The sequence below is a fragment of the Ciconia boyciana genome, chromosome 8, assembly GCF_034638445.1.
Source record: "Ciconia boyciana chromosome 8, ASM3463844v1, whole genome shotgun sequence".
Taxonomy (NCBI): Eukaryota; Metazoa; Chordata; class Aves; order Ciconiiformes; family Ciconiidae; genus Ciconia; species Ciconia boyciana.
This window is the reverse complement of record NC_132941.1, coordinates 45,978,708-45,992,768: the sequence shown is the minus strand read 5'-3', so window position 1 is coordinate 45,992,768 and position 14,061 is coordinate 45,978,708. Positions and strand designations below refer to the sequence as shown.

The 14,061-nt window shown below is 40.8% G+C and overlaps 1 long non-coding RNA gene across 4 annotated transcripts in view; it reads left to right on the top strand.

Annotated features, from left to right (window-relative positions):
* Nucleotides 1-14,061, top strand: part of LOC140656150 (uncharacterized) — a 63,335-nt gene that overhangs the window by 26,640 nt on the left and 22,634 nt on the right. For 3 of the 4 annotated variants that reach the window (XR_012043990.1, XR_012043991.1, XR_012043989.1), the window contains one exon: nt 599-779. The exons of the other annotated variant lie outside the window; for it this stretch is intronic. This is a non-coding gene — a long non-coding RNA (uncharacterized lncRNA). Of the gene's footprint in view, nt 1-598; nt 780-14,061 lie in introns of those variants that run through there. 4 annotated transcript variants of the gene reach the window in all.

Genomic DNA, 14,061 nt, shown 5'->3' with positions numbered 1-14,061 from the left:
ATTCAATAATAAACAGCTGTTGCTGATATTAAAGTTATTTCCTACATATAGAAATGCTTTTGATTCAGATATATAGAGAAAATTATGATCTAAGACTCTGGTTACTCTGAGATAGGAAAAGCTATGTTTTACCATTCCCTTAGTACCAGCCACTGTGGGGCAAAGACTTATGCAAATAGCATCTTTTTAGTATTTGCATTCATACTGCCTTTCTGCATATAAAACTTTGGGTCTAAAATCCAGTCTTCATCTCTTTTTCTTCCTTTGTAAAAGGGCACAGAACTCACACTGGAGCTAAGCTCTTGAACCATGCTAATGCACACCTCACCTCTCCCACTCATGACAAGAGAAAACTGGGAGATGGCTTCCTCTGTGGTGTACCTGCCTAACGTCAGGAGCAATTTAGCCTCCAAAAGCCTTTTTTATTTCAAAGTAGCAGTGGTAATAACATGAGGTGCCTTTAAAAGCACACTGCAATTTCAGATGAATGTCATTGATTGCTGCATCTCATATTGGGCCATAAAACAAAAAGAAGAACAGCAAAAGCACATATATCACAGGACTTACAAGTCTGGGTGTTTCTTTCTAACTCTTGCAGGAGGAAAAAACATTACTTTCAGAAGTCCAAGATGAGAAGAAAATAAGCTCCAAACTTCTTGTGCTCAAAAGCCCTATAGTTCTTTTGGTTGTCATGAAAAACCAATTTCCTGATTTTGGGGGGTTTGATTTCTGATTTGGGGATTTGACAACACTGTATGTATTTTCCTAGCAAAGAATGGAAAAATGCACTCAAGTAAAGATTCCTTTTACTTGTTGAACCTCTGTGTGCCTTAGTGGGGTCATCCTCATCATCCCTGTCATTGTATACTCTCTGCTGCACCCCTGACTGTGCTGCTTGTAACCTCTTTGGCTGAACCAGCTGCCTAATGAACTTGCAAGGAAACACCAGAATAGGTTGCCCCCCTGGGAATATGCTGGATTCTGGCATGCTATTCCAAAATTCCTACTCAATCACTTTCCAAGCATGCTTTTCAACAGCCTGAAGACTCTATTTGGTTCAACAGCCTATTAGGGTCCATATAGTACAGCCTACCAGATTTTACATAGCACTCTAACATCTCTAGCTCAGTCTGTTTGCTGGTAGGCCAGGGCAACAGGGAAAAAAAAAAGTACTGACTTTTCTCTCCCCCTCACCAAGTTCTGCAACTTTGAAACAGCTTGTTCAAATAACTTCAAATTTGGTCAAATTATCAACTGCCTACAGCCTACTCATGCCAAATTTGAAACTCAACAGAGCAAGAATGAAAGTGCTTTAGCAGAGATGTGAGTAAAAACTGGATTTATAGAGGAAAGCAAATTTTGTCCTCACCTAAAGAGTGTAAGATTTTGAGTTAGACTTACAGAATGGTATTCATTCAGTTCTGAGTGATCACTATGTCCTCCACATAACAAATAAAAAAACAGATAATGCACCCAGTCCCACCAAGTTACATTCTGAAGACATAGCAGGAGATTGTCTCTGCTTCCAAGATCCTGCAGTACAAATACACAAGATGCACAGAGGAAAGCAGTATTCCCTTCATTTTACATCTAGGCACAGGAAGACCAAATGAATTATCCATTGTCACTGAAGGACTGGAATTAAACTCAGATCTATTGAATCCTATTACTGAGCTTTATCTGCTTTCAGGCCCATTTGCATCTTTTCCTTCACATTTATCAGTATTTCTAAAGCAATTTGAGATCTCTTGATGAAAAAATTAGCAAACTAGAACATATTCTTACTTATGCTACAGTGGAAACATACATTTATGAAAGGAGTAGAAAATATTACATGCAGATAATTCAGAAATTATAAGCATTTCTCACATTGCCAACTGATTCACGTTTTTAGAAGTCAGTGAACTGATTTTTGTGGGTACTGCAGGGCTTGCATGAGCTGAAACTTTATTAAAGTTTCCAGAGGGATGAATCCACTCCCTTTTTGACCCTAGAAATATCTGTATCCTAACAACTACACAAAACAATAGTGAAGTGTGACTAAACGTGAATGGCAATGTACTGCTGACAAGCTCTGACCATTAACATTTTTCTTTCTGTTTAACTCAGCAGGCGAAAGGCAGCTAACAGAAGCTGTCTGCTGTTATGAGCACTCACAAACATTTCATTGTGAGCACGCAAAAGAAAATGAGTGCAATTCTCTGTGAGAATGCTACTTTCTAGGTTTTCATTATTTCTTTACAGATTAATTGTGGATAAATGCAAACAGCATATTTAGAAACAGGACACTTTCTACTCTTGAGATCTTTGAAGCCTGCAACCCAAGCAGGTGAAATAATTGAGACATACAAGGCCATCTGCTGAGCAATTGCACTAATATGATTAGTTTTGCCATGGTGTTACTAAAAGAAGAATATAGCCCTTTTATAGCTTAATTGATCACATTTAGATGTTTGGTGAAGTCTGAATGCAATGGGAAAGCTTCTGCAGGGGTCAACAATGGCTCCCCCTCACACTAGTACATAGCCTCACTGTTAACTGGTATGCTCAACTCCCTTAGACTTCATCAGGGTGTGGGGAGGCACAGAACTCAGCTCTCCTCCTTTCTGGGTGAAATTACTAGCTACTTTGTTGTTACATAAAAGGTATGTCCTGCTTTGCTCGCAGTTGTGTTTTAAAAGAAAACAATGAGCCCTGCTCAGTTCTCTGGAAAAAGACTTGTAGGTGCCTATATTCAGGAGATGATTCATGGCACTGGATCCTGAATGGATGGAAGAACCTGTGTGCTTTCTAGAATATGACCCTCTGTTTGAGAGAGGGCTCTGTGCTTAACACTTGCAACTGGTTACTCTACATGGCTTCTTGCTCCCAGCGCTGGTAGCATTGATTCCCATTCTGAGACACCTACCTTGGCCCACCTATTGTACCAGGAGCCTTGGCACTTAACACTAAATTCTGGATCCCACCAAGGGGACTTTGCTCTTACGTTTAGGGATTACAACACCTTTCTTTTTGGCGTGCAAGCCTGGGAATTCTTTCTGTGCCTTGACCTCCTACAATTGATGAGACCAGTGGTTTATTACTTCCCTCTGTAACATTACAGGATGAGTCCACAAAAACTATTCCAGACAAATTAACCAGTTAATAAAGGGGCATTCCTAAATATATTGTTACATATTTCTCTGTCTATGGTATGACAGAAATCAGACTGGACTAATTCTTTGGCTTCTGTAAATCAATCTTACCACTGAAATCTGTGCAGATATGCTGATTTACACCTGATGAAAACCAGGCCAGTAAGATCAATTAAAACAATTATCTTAGGAGAGAAATAACAACTGTACAGCAATGTTAACCTAGAAGAAAGCCTCTTCCTGTAAATGTCATGTTATAGTTCTCTGGATTGTTACCGGAGGGTTGTACGGTACTTAAATATAAAGGGGCAATTTTAAAGTACAAAAATTTAAATAAAGAAAAGCAAAGCCCATGCTCAGTGAATTATGGAGAGTCCGTGAAGGGTGGTAAGTGTGAGAATCCAATCCCTGCTCATAGAAAGAGCCCTACTGTATGTTCCTACAAATATTGATGTTTGAAATCCAAAGCACATGTGATGCATTAGTGTGAAACAGGGATTACATACATGCTGCTCTCTGCCCTGCAGTTCAGGAAAAGTCCTTATGTAATGAAGAACTGAAAGACTTATGAGGGAATCCAATGGACTGTTATCGTGTAAAAATACCAGTGCTCTCCAAAGTCAACTCACAGTTGCTCAAATGTATGCCGGTATGTGTTTTGTTTTCCAATAGGCCTGAGAGAGAAGGAGCTCCATTCATGTCAGACCCTGTTAATCTCATACCTACAGCTCGGTCTGTGTGAATGAAACAGTGACTTGGGAAAGCCACTGCTTTTCTTTCCAGTCAATTCTCAAACATATAAAACCTACCGCAGGAGATCCAAACACACTCAAACAATAACAGGCAATTTTGCCAATTACAGAAACTACTTGTAGGCAATAAGAAGGGAACTTTTCATCCAACTAGGGGCTCCGATTTTGGGTGTTGGAAAATTAAGAATGATTTCTTGATGCTTCCTTCATCTGCTTCTCTCAATAGCCATCTGAATCCTGTAAGTTTTAATCATACGCTATACAAATGCCTGGAGCAATTCTTGATTTAAGAATTTAAGAACAAAAAACCCAAGCAAAATGCAACAACAGAGCTCCGAGGTTGTGTAGTCCCAATGTGTCATAGATGAAAATAATTTTATTTTAGTGGGCGTACAAAGAACAGGACCAAGCCCAGAGTTTTTCATAGGCCAAATTCCATGCTCTTTTCAAACTATGCAAGGCTCCCATTAACTTAATGGCAACTCAATAACAGTTGTAACTGCCTAAGAAGTGCTAAATAGGAGCTACAAAGACACCTTCATATTCACTTCAGATATAGCAAATGCTCACCTCCAGCACTATAGGATGGTTTGTTTTACCCATCATGCCTTATCCCACATGGTAAAATCCCACTGCCCCTAAAGAATATTACTGCTATAGAAATAAGACCTTTGCTTTTGAGAATTTCTCAGAAACTGCATGCAAATCCTTGTCTCTGTTTCAGATCTCCAGTACGATATGATTGGTATTGTCACCTGCAAATTTTAATACAGTGCGTAATTGTGTATCAGTATGACAGAATGTTTTAATTCACTCTTGTTTCTGTAGCCAAGCTAGCAGCACCATCTATGCTTCTAGATCACTTAAGCCCCAGTGATATGGCATTGGTATGGAAAAGTCATAGGACACCTGGGATAATGGGGCCTCTGACTCATCCAGAGATGGAAATTCGGAGTGAAATAGCAAGAGTCCTTTATGTTCCATTCAAATAGATTGGGTTTGGTATGTTTTCATTGAAAAGTCAGGGTGGAAACTATTCTGAGTCTGTCTGCCATTTCTAAATGGCTTTTGTGAAGGTCAGTATCTTATTTGTAGCCCAAAAGGTGTGTTCTTGCACTGCTATGCCACAGCGGCCCCGTAACAGCAGCTGTTCAATCACACCTTTTCAGGAGGGAAAGGTGCAATCTATGTTATTGTTGCAACCAAGGAGCAGAATAAGCATGCCATGTCTGAAGACATCAAGACCTACACAGGTAAAAACTTCACGAAGTAAGTTTAGTTTTCATTCTGCTTCCCCACAGGCCACCAGTTTCCTCAAGAATTACCTTGATGACAGTTTTTACATTTGATTAGACTTCCAAAGAAATATTTATTTTAAATTAATGCAAATTTTGCAAAAGTAGAGGGCACAAAACTGCAGGATGGCATGATCCATTCAATAAATTCTCCTATTGGAATAAGATCAACATTCTGGAAATTTTCCAGTAATATTTTTTTTATTTAAGAGCGAAAGTTACTGTGCTTTAGATTACCACTATGTAAGAATATCGAGTACTTATACTGAGGAGCTCTCTGAAACATTGGTTTGGTGTAAAACATTTCACAATACCGGGAAAAAATATGTTATATACAATATAAGTTCTGGTCTTGACATGGGACTCTCCAGATAAGATTATATAGCTTCATCACTCAAGAGGTCACAGTTGTCTTAAAGCCTCATCTGGGGCTCCATGGAAATCACACAGAATTTCAGGTCTTGCTTGAAGTACTGTATGCCAAAAAGAAAGAATGCAGGAAAGGAATGATCGGAGCAGAAAGTAACCAGCTTTGCTTTAACAGCAAAAGGCAATTGTAAATTGAAGAGAACTCTCTATTACAGTTGGCTTATTCTACAAAGCACGAGAATTTTATATTCCTCGTAATTTGCCCTGGATGTTCACATTCATCTAACTGTTTCTGAAAACCTAGTAAACTTTTAGTCTCCATGACATCTGTGCCAATGAGTTCTTCAGATCAATCATCTGCTATGTAATTTTTACTGTGTTGCCTTTTGATCCCTGCTTTCAAAGAAGTGTCCAATATATTTTCACTGACTTCTTCCCTAAACTTTTGCCAGACCTTTCCTTGCTCATTGCCTCTTGAAGTTTACAAGTCTGAGACCTTTACAGCTACACCTAGTCAGCCTTTGGTAGCTGGGCTTGAGTTTGCAGAAGCTCCTTGTCTGGTTTGCTGTGTGTGAATTGTCTATCAGAACAAAAATTAATCATGTGAACAAAAATTAATCATGTGAACAAAAATTAATCATGTGTCAGTCTGTGTCCAATGCCTGAGTTCATTTACAGTCAGTGGGTTCACTCCAGACAAGAGCTGGAATAAGAACTAAAATATAGCTCATGTGGACAACAGGGTCAAAGTCTTGCCTGAAGGTAGCATGACGTTATAGATATAGTTCAGTCTCTCCACATATAGAAGAGACTCCTGCCTTATAAGAATAATTATTGCCAAAAATATATTTAAATAACCAACACCTGTAAATAAAGTATGAACCACTGTGGACAAGAGCAGAAAAAGCAGGACATGCTTTCTGGAAAGCTTTTTGTAGGTTCCTTACCAGTCTAGTACCAGATGAAAGTGCAAAGAACACCGGAGAGGTTGGCAAAGGGTGAAGGAGGAAGAGCTCTGAATAAGTATTTAAAGATACATAGATTTCTAGGAGCAGCAGGGAGAAAAATAGTGGTGAGGGGAAGTACTTGGAGAGTGTAATAAGCAAAGCAAGGAACAAGAGGGGAAGCAACATATAGACTGGGGCACCAAGGTTAGATCACTTGATGAGCTGGAGAACACACACGGAGTGGGACTGTTCTGACAGACTCTTGACGTTTCTCAAGTGTGGAATAGAGTTATTTGTGGATTCGAAGAATACCTGTTTCTGAGTTGGAACTGGGAAATATTTAGCTTATGAAATCTACTGTGTTCTTTCCTCTACTAAGCCCTCTGCAAAGTCCCAGCAGACTCCTTCCTCCCCTCAGCACCAGGATGCCATTCTGCATCACCTCTGCCATTTTCTGTAGATGGGCATCACTTAAGAGCCTCCTTTGACTCTACCCACAGTCCTCAGGGCTAGACTGTTATTGTCCAGCCTACAACAAAGGGATATTCAGTGAGTGCTTGGTGACCAATATCTTAATCATAGGCAGAGGTATTTACTGTGGCTACTACAATATAGACTTTTGCAGAGGCTCACTGCCTCCCTTCCATGCTCACCCTACTGTAACAGGAACTGCTCCAGCCTTATTACTGCTACTGCCACCAGCTACTCTAGTTGGGTGGCCCTAAAACTTCCAGGAACCTGGTGTATGTAGCTAAGGAAAGCCCAGGTCTCCTAGCTACAGTACTGAAGGCTTTTAGTTGCAGTTTAGTTGGCAGGAGTACTTCCTGCTCTGGCTGCTGCAAGATGGGCTGAACATCCTTCTGCCCCTTACAAGACACGAAGACAATTGCAGTGCACTGGGCAGCTCACCAGTCAAGGAGTTTTAAAGCCAGGATCTGAGTGAGAGCTGACAGAAGTGGAAGGAAGGAGAGGCTTGCATGATTATTAGAGCCCGCCCTTTCTGAATCTATGCACATGCCTAAGAAAACTCTGCTATCTGTACTTTAAGCACATCGGAGATAAGCTGAGGAAGGAGGGGTTTGTATCACTGTCATGGTTTAACCCCAACCAGCAACTAAGCACCACACAGCCACTCGCTCCCCCTCCCAGTAGGATCTGAAGAGCAAATGTGAAGAGCAATCTGAAGAGCAAAAGTAGGAAAGCTTGCGGGTTGAGATAAGAACAGTTTAATAATTGAAATAAAATAAAATAAAATAATTAATAATAGTAGTAATAATAATAATAATAATAATAATAATAATAATAATAATAATAATAATAGTGAAAAAAGAGAGAGAGAGGAACAAAACCCAGGAAAAACAAGTGATGCAACTGGTCACCACCTGCTGACCGATGCCCAGCCAGTCCCTGAGCAGCCATCACTCCCCCCTGGCCAACTGCCCCCGGTTTATATGCTGAGCATGACGCCATATGGTATGGAATAGCCCTTTGGCCAGTTGGGGTCAGCTGTCCTGGCTGTGCCCCCTCCCAGCTTCCTGTGCACCTGGCAGAGCAGGGGAAGCGGAAAAGTCCTTGACTAGTGTAAGCACTACTTAGCAACAACTAAAACATCAGTGTGTTATCAACATTATTCTCATACTAAGTCCAAAACACAGCACTATACCGACTACTAGGAAGAAAATTAACTCTATCCCAGCTGAAATCAGGACAATCACGTGTGCTGTAAAGCCTTTGTAAAGAATGAAAACAAACTGTGGTGCTGACATTGTCTATGAAAAACAACAAGGCCTCAACCATGCCGATGTTTTGTCAAAAAATATTGAATCAATTAGTGACCATAACATTTTCAAATAGCTTCCAAACAGCAAAACAGATTTTGGCATAAATAAAAATCTGCTCTCTTTATTGAATCCTTATATGGCAAGTTTTAGTGCAGAAGGAATTCTTACCAGAAGAGTCATCAGGCTGGACCTTTGCAGTAGGGGTTCACTCTCATTAGCAGGGGGAAACTTTGGTAGCAGATGGGGCACAGAATACAAAATTGTCATTCCACAGTTCAGGCCTCACTTTAAGGCCAACGAGAGTTGCTAAATGGGTGTCAGTGAGACTCCATTTATGCAAAGAGGATGAATGTTTCCACTTAGCACAGTAGCTGTACAGATCACGATTTTGTCCCCTTCAAGGTAAATTTGCAGGAGTCACTGTAATTTGGCTTCAGTCTTCCTTTGTCAGTCAAAACCCATGAAGTGATTCACATGGTGATCTGATCCTCTGAGCTGATTTCCAACCATCTTTACTCCTTCTTGGGAATAGCACTCAATGGCCTCTGCAGTGTTAATCTTCTCTCCAAGAACATTTTAGGTTTGCCTATTTTGGGGATTCCAATCAAGGCATTAAACATATAATAGTCAGTCTTCTTTCTTCCATCCTAACACCCATATGGAAGGCAACTTCCTTCCTTGTTCTCTTCCTCAGTTGTACAGCTGTCTCCTCTGAAGAAAACAGACATTGATCTTCTTAAAGTCCCGCGCAGGAACTGTTCAGTCACTCTAAACTTTGCTCTCACTTTGATTAGTGGGTTTCTTATCTCCAACTTTTGCAAGGCCTGCAATCCCAGCCAAGGACATAGTTCATCTCTAAATTAGCCCCATAATTTTGGATATAATACAGGATAGATACATAGCAAAAAAAACCACACCCACACTGAGTACAGCTGGAGCATTGGAGATTTAATGTGCATTCCTAAAGAATTCTGAAATATCAAAACAAAGACCATACTTTAAAGTGATCTTTCATCCTAAGCTGCACAAGGTAACCACTATTCATCTTACAGCCATTACACATATCAATGCCTTACATTTTTTAGGATACTTACAAGACTTTGCCAAAATTAGCTGTTAGAACTGAAATTTCACATGCTAAATGTCTGCCAGATAATTGTTATTATTTTATTTTGCACACTGTGCTGAAAAAGGTTAGCTGTTTCAAACAATGAAATTAGGCAGGAAATATTGTTTTGTGCATGTGCAATACATTCTGACAACTTTTTTTTTAGGAGGTTCTGCTGAAAAAGAGATTTGAAATTTAAATGAGTTTCTCTTATGTCAGAGATGAGCCTTTTGTCTTCCCCCCTAAAAACAATTCAAAGTTGGCTAAACCCTAAGTCATTGGGGGCAAAAATGAATGTTTGCATATATGCAATAGTGTGGTAGAGCTTGACAGTTGAATTCTACAGTGACTATATTTCAAATGAGGGATTCATGGGCTGATCAGGGTTTTCCCCACACTTGCTGTTTCAGTCCGCTGGCTAAAACATTAAATCCGAGATTAAGGGAAATGTTCCTCTTTTATCTGCAGGTCTTAATTGTGCCCAGGTGTCATGGGACATAGAACCATAGAACCATTTAGGTTGGAAAAGACCTTTAAGATCATTGAGTCCCACTGTAAACGTAACACTGCCAAGTCCACCACTAAACCATGTCCCTAAGTGCCACATCTACACGTGAAAGTAGCCCAACTCAAAAGTAAGGAGAAGAAGAGAAAAGCATGAGTGCATGGAACCCCAGGAGACAAAGGTATATATGGGCAAGGTGATCAGGAGCAAGAAGGAGAAAAGGAACGATAATGATGCAGAGATGGGAATGCAAGAGTTGGAAAGTAAGTAGGAAAAAATCTCACTCTTGGAGTGATAAACAAGAAAGAAGTACCTGTCACCAAAGATTTCCACAACTCACTATTCCTTTGATGTCAGTAAGCATTCTCAGACTGCACTGGCTATTCAGTGCGATGGAGCTTTGGGGACTACTGATTTGTTTTCTTCAGGTTTTGTCCCTGTTACCGTTGTTTAATAAAATACCAAAAACATTCAGAGAAGGACTACATGTAGTACTTACGGGCTGCACAGCCAAATGTCAGGGAAGAACACAGAGGCCTGGCTTAGACCTTTGCTTGCCTCTCTCTGTTACTTTGCTGTGTGCTCTGTGCTCCTGAATCTGCTTTCATGAAGGATATCAGCATTTCCCTGAAGGAACTTGAACAATGAGCACAACAATGAAAGTTCCAGTAGACAACATTCAGCTGGTTTCCACTGTGATGGCAAATAAATTTTAAATTAGAGTAAAGGAAACTTAGGCCAATTAAAAGATTCTGCTAGTTCCTCTACTCTTTCTCCAGGTAAATGCAGTAGGGGTGCTACACACATAAGAGCCCCACAGAATCCAAGAGGTTCCAACAGAATCCAAGAGATTCAAACAGGTTGTTTCTAATTGTTCTACTGATGCCTAAAATATGTAAGAATCAGGTGCACACTTTGGTTTGACAAAAGTAGTAGTACACTTCCAAGGGTTATTATAGAGCAGGCTGTAACATATCTGGTATTAACTTGCTCCCCTAGGAAACTCTTAACAATGCAAGGCCCAATCAAACAAAATGAAAGATGTAGAAACATGAATGGGCTGAGCCACTTCCTTTAGGTTTCTCTGTTCCCTGCTGGTATCATCCCAACAATGGCAATTGGGATGTTGCTAATTTTGCAACAGAAATAACACAGTAAAAAATTAAGAATGCACAGAGTAACCAATTTGATAATTCCTTAACTTCTGATCCCTTTGACACCTTTATGATCAAATCTTGATTTAACCACTTGCTGGGGCAGTCTCCCAGCATACATACTGCCCTGTGCTCACATATGGTAGGCTCAAACCCTGCATATGTAGATACCCGATCTGTTTTCTAGAAACTTGTTGCTTGAACATGATTCTGACAAACCGGAATGTCAGCCCAGGTTTTTTGGCAGTGTGCCTCCGTTTTCTGTTTCCGTAAGAGGCCTTTACTTTCCCAAGCTCCTTGTCCCACTGGTAGTTTTATAAAAAAGCTCAGCAGGTCCCTGGAAGTTCACAAAGCCTTCTTCATTCATAAACAAGCTGCTTGCGAGCCCCTGAACAGAATGGCTCTATCCGTGACGTCTGATTGACCTTCAAGAACTGCACACATGACAGAAAAAATAATAATAATAAAAAAGGGGGCAGAAAGTTTAAGGAAATAGACAAATGAAGAACAAGGGGCCCATCAGTGTGTTAGTAATGTGGTGAATGCAAGAATTAAAGATATAAATATCATGATGGGCTGTATTTGCATTGCCACAGTCTGGTTAAAAGAAAGAACCCCAGAGCTAGGAACCGACGCCACTTGCATCCCTAATGGCTTCTATATAAAAATTGTCATTTTCTTTGTATTATTAAAATAAAGAGCATCGGCAAAATAAACTCTCCCTTCCTACATGTTTCTTTTAGTGAATCTACTGCTGATAGAAGATGCCAGTTGAACAAGCCTGCAGACAGAGGCCTTCTGTCTGCAGAATAGGTAAAAGACAAGCAGTGGCAGGGAGAGGGTCTCTGCCACACACACAGCTCACTCAGACCAGCGAGACCACCCTAAGAGGCAAAGGAGCGTTCGGTCCTTGGCCTCCTTACTGACAGCAGCAGCCTGGGAGCCAATCAGTGCCCTTTGCCAGAGCAAGTTTCAGGTGGTCTGGAGTCTGAGCACTTGTCACTAGTCTGAAGTTAACAGTTCGTTTAGCACCACTTTCTACCGGGTGCTAGTGACAACTACTCTTGAGAGTGTAAGGCATGTCATTACTCGTCTCTACCATATGGGTCATTCAAGCAATTACCATTCTTAGTTATTCTATCAGTCACCTCCATCCTACATTGAATCAGGGGGTCTTTCAAAACAATCCCAACGCTGTTTTATCCTCCCCAGCAAGCTCACTTTCTTTCTGTCTCCTTCATATTGGAATCTTTGTCCCTTCTTTTCCTTCCCAGTTGGCACTTTGCTTATCTTCCAGTGTTGCCATTCGCTCCAGGGGAATCCCAGCAGGGCAGCAAGGACTTTCTTGGCTTTGAGCTGTTAATAGCTGACCAACACCCTCTCTCTTCATCACTGAATCCCATGCCCACACATTTCTAACTGTACATTTTGGATGTCAAAACTTCTAATTCCTTCTCCCGCTACACACTGCCTCCTGACTCTCTGTGGCAACAGTTGATAACATTGCTGTGACCTCCGCAGTGCAAAGCCTCTGATGGTGGGCAGAGGGTAAGTAAATGAGCTCCCTCACAAGTACCTGCTCTGTGATATTGAGTATAGGAGAAGATATTGTGTTATCACTTTTCTCCCACTTGATCTAATGACTTGTTACAGTGCCAGAAAGGATGCTATCGACTTTCATTTTATGTCAAATTCCAACACTCTGAGCAACATGATGACTTAGAAGACTGTCAATGGAACAGAGTTCACTCCTGACTAAGGGTGATCACAAGCCAGGATCAGGTTCTGGCTATAGGTGGCCTTATCTTAGATGAACTTCTGCACCAGATGCTAAGTTTCCAACTGTCTGAAAGACCATCCTAATTTTAGATAGCATAGCTGATAGTTCTCCATCAAGATGCCTGGCAGTGAATTAGTCACAGAAGCTAAATTAGGCTTTATTACTCTAGAAGCAGTCACTCCAGCTTAAGACTAAGTCATGTTAGCAAGGCTCTGTAGAGAAAACGCTGGCATTTCCTATACTGTAGGTGCTCTGTGGGTAAACAAGAACTTTCATCTTTAGGAATGTGAATCCAGAATATCTCAGCAGTGTTCTCATTACAAGAAAATGATCTCCCAGGCCCTGAAGGACATAGGCAAGGTCAGGTAGCAAGCCACTGAAAGCTGTTGGTGAGGACCTCACAATGACTCAGATCATGGTACTCTTTTTTAACGCTGCTTTGCCAGCCTGGTCTCTAAGCACAATTAATTTCCCCAGAAGCATTCAGCTAAACAAGCTATGATTTGCTGCTGTTGAGATCGATTTAAGCCAGTGTGTGGCTAGTCTAAGAAGGCTAATATGTACCTGAGCATGTTCTTTGGTACTAATGTCAACTAGCGTGGAACAGTCCTCTTCCATGCTGTTAGTTTCACTTACCCTGTAACAGCATGGCCACATCCTACCTGTTTATTGCAAACTGCTAACTCCTGAACCATGCCCATGGACTGTGTAGGAGATTTCCAGGTAATGGAAGCGCAGCTGTGCCAGGAACTTTTCCAACAATCTAACAGCACAGAGAACTAAGTTCCAGTACTGAGGAACGCTTCCTGGCACTGTTTACTTTACTAGTAGATGAAGCCTATGGGGACACTTTTTATTGCTAGCTTTTCTGGGCTCAGGCACCATTAGCAAAAATGGCAACATGTGAAAGTTTTCCAACTGTAGACATGGCTCCTGAGTACTTGAACAGGTTCCCTTTACTGTTAACAGAGATTTCTAGAAGATATCATTCCCTCTTCTGATTCTGAAGAATATAATCATTTTCAGGCTACAGTCAAAAGAAACAACCAGGTCTTTATCCCCATCCTTGTGTCTTTGGTTCAGGACTTACCAGCTTTATGCAGGTGCTCACAGGTAACTTCTCTCTGTTTACAGATCCTGATCCTTTATCATTAAAAATGAATTAAGCCCCTCTCAACTGATAATTACAGGACTTAATTTTTCAGCTGACATATTCTTCCCTGAATCTATATGAAC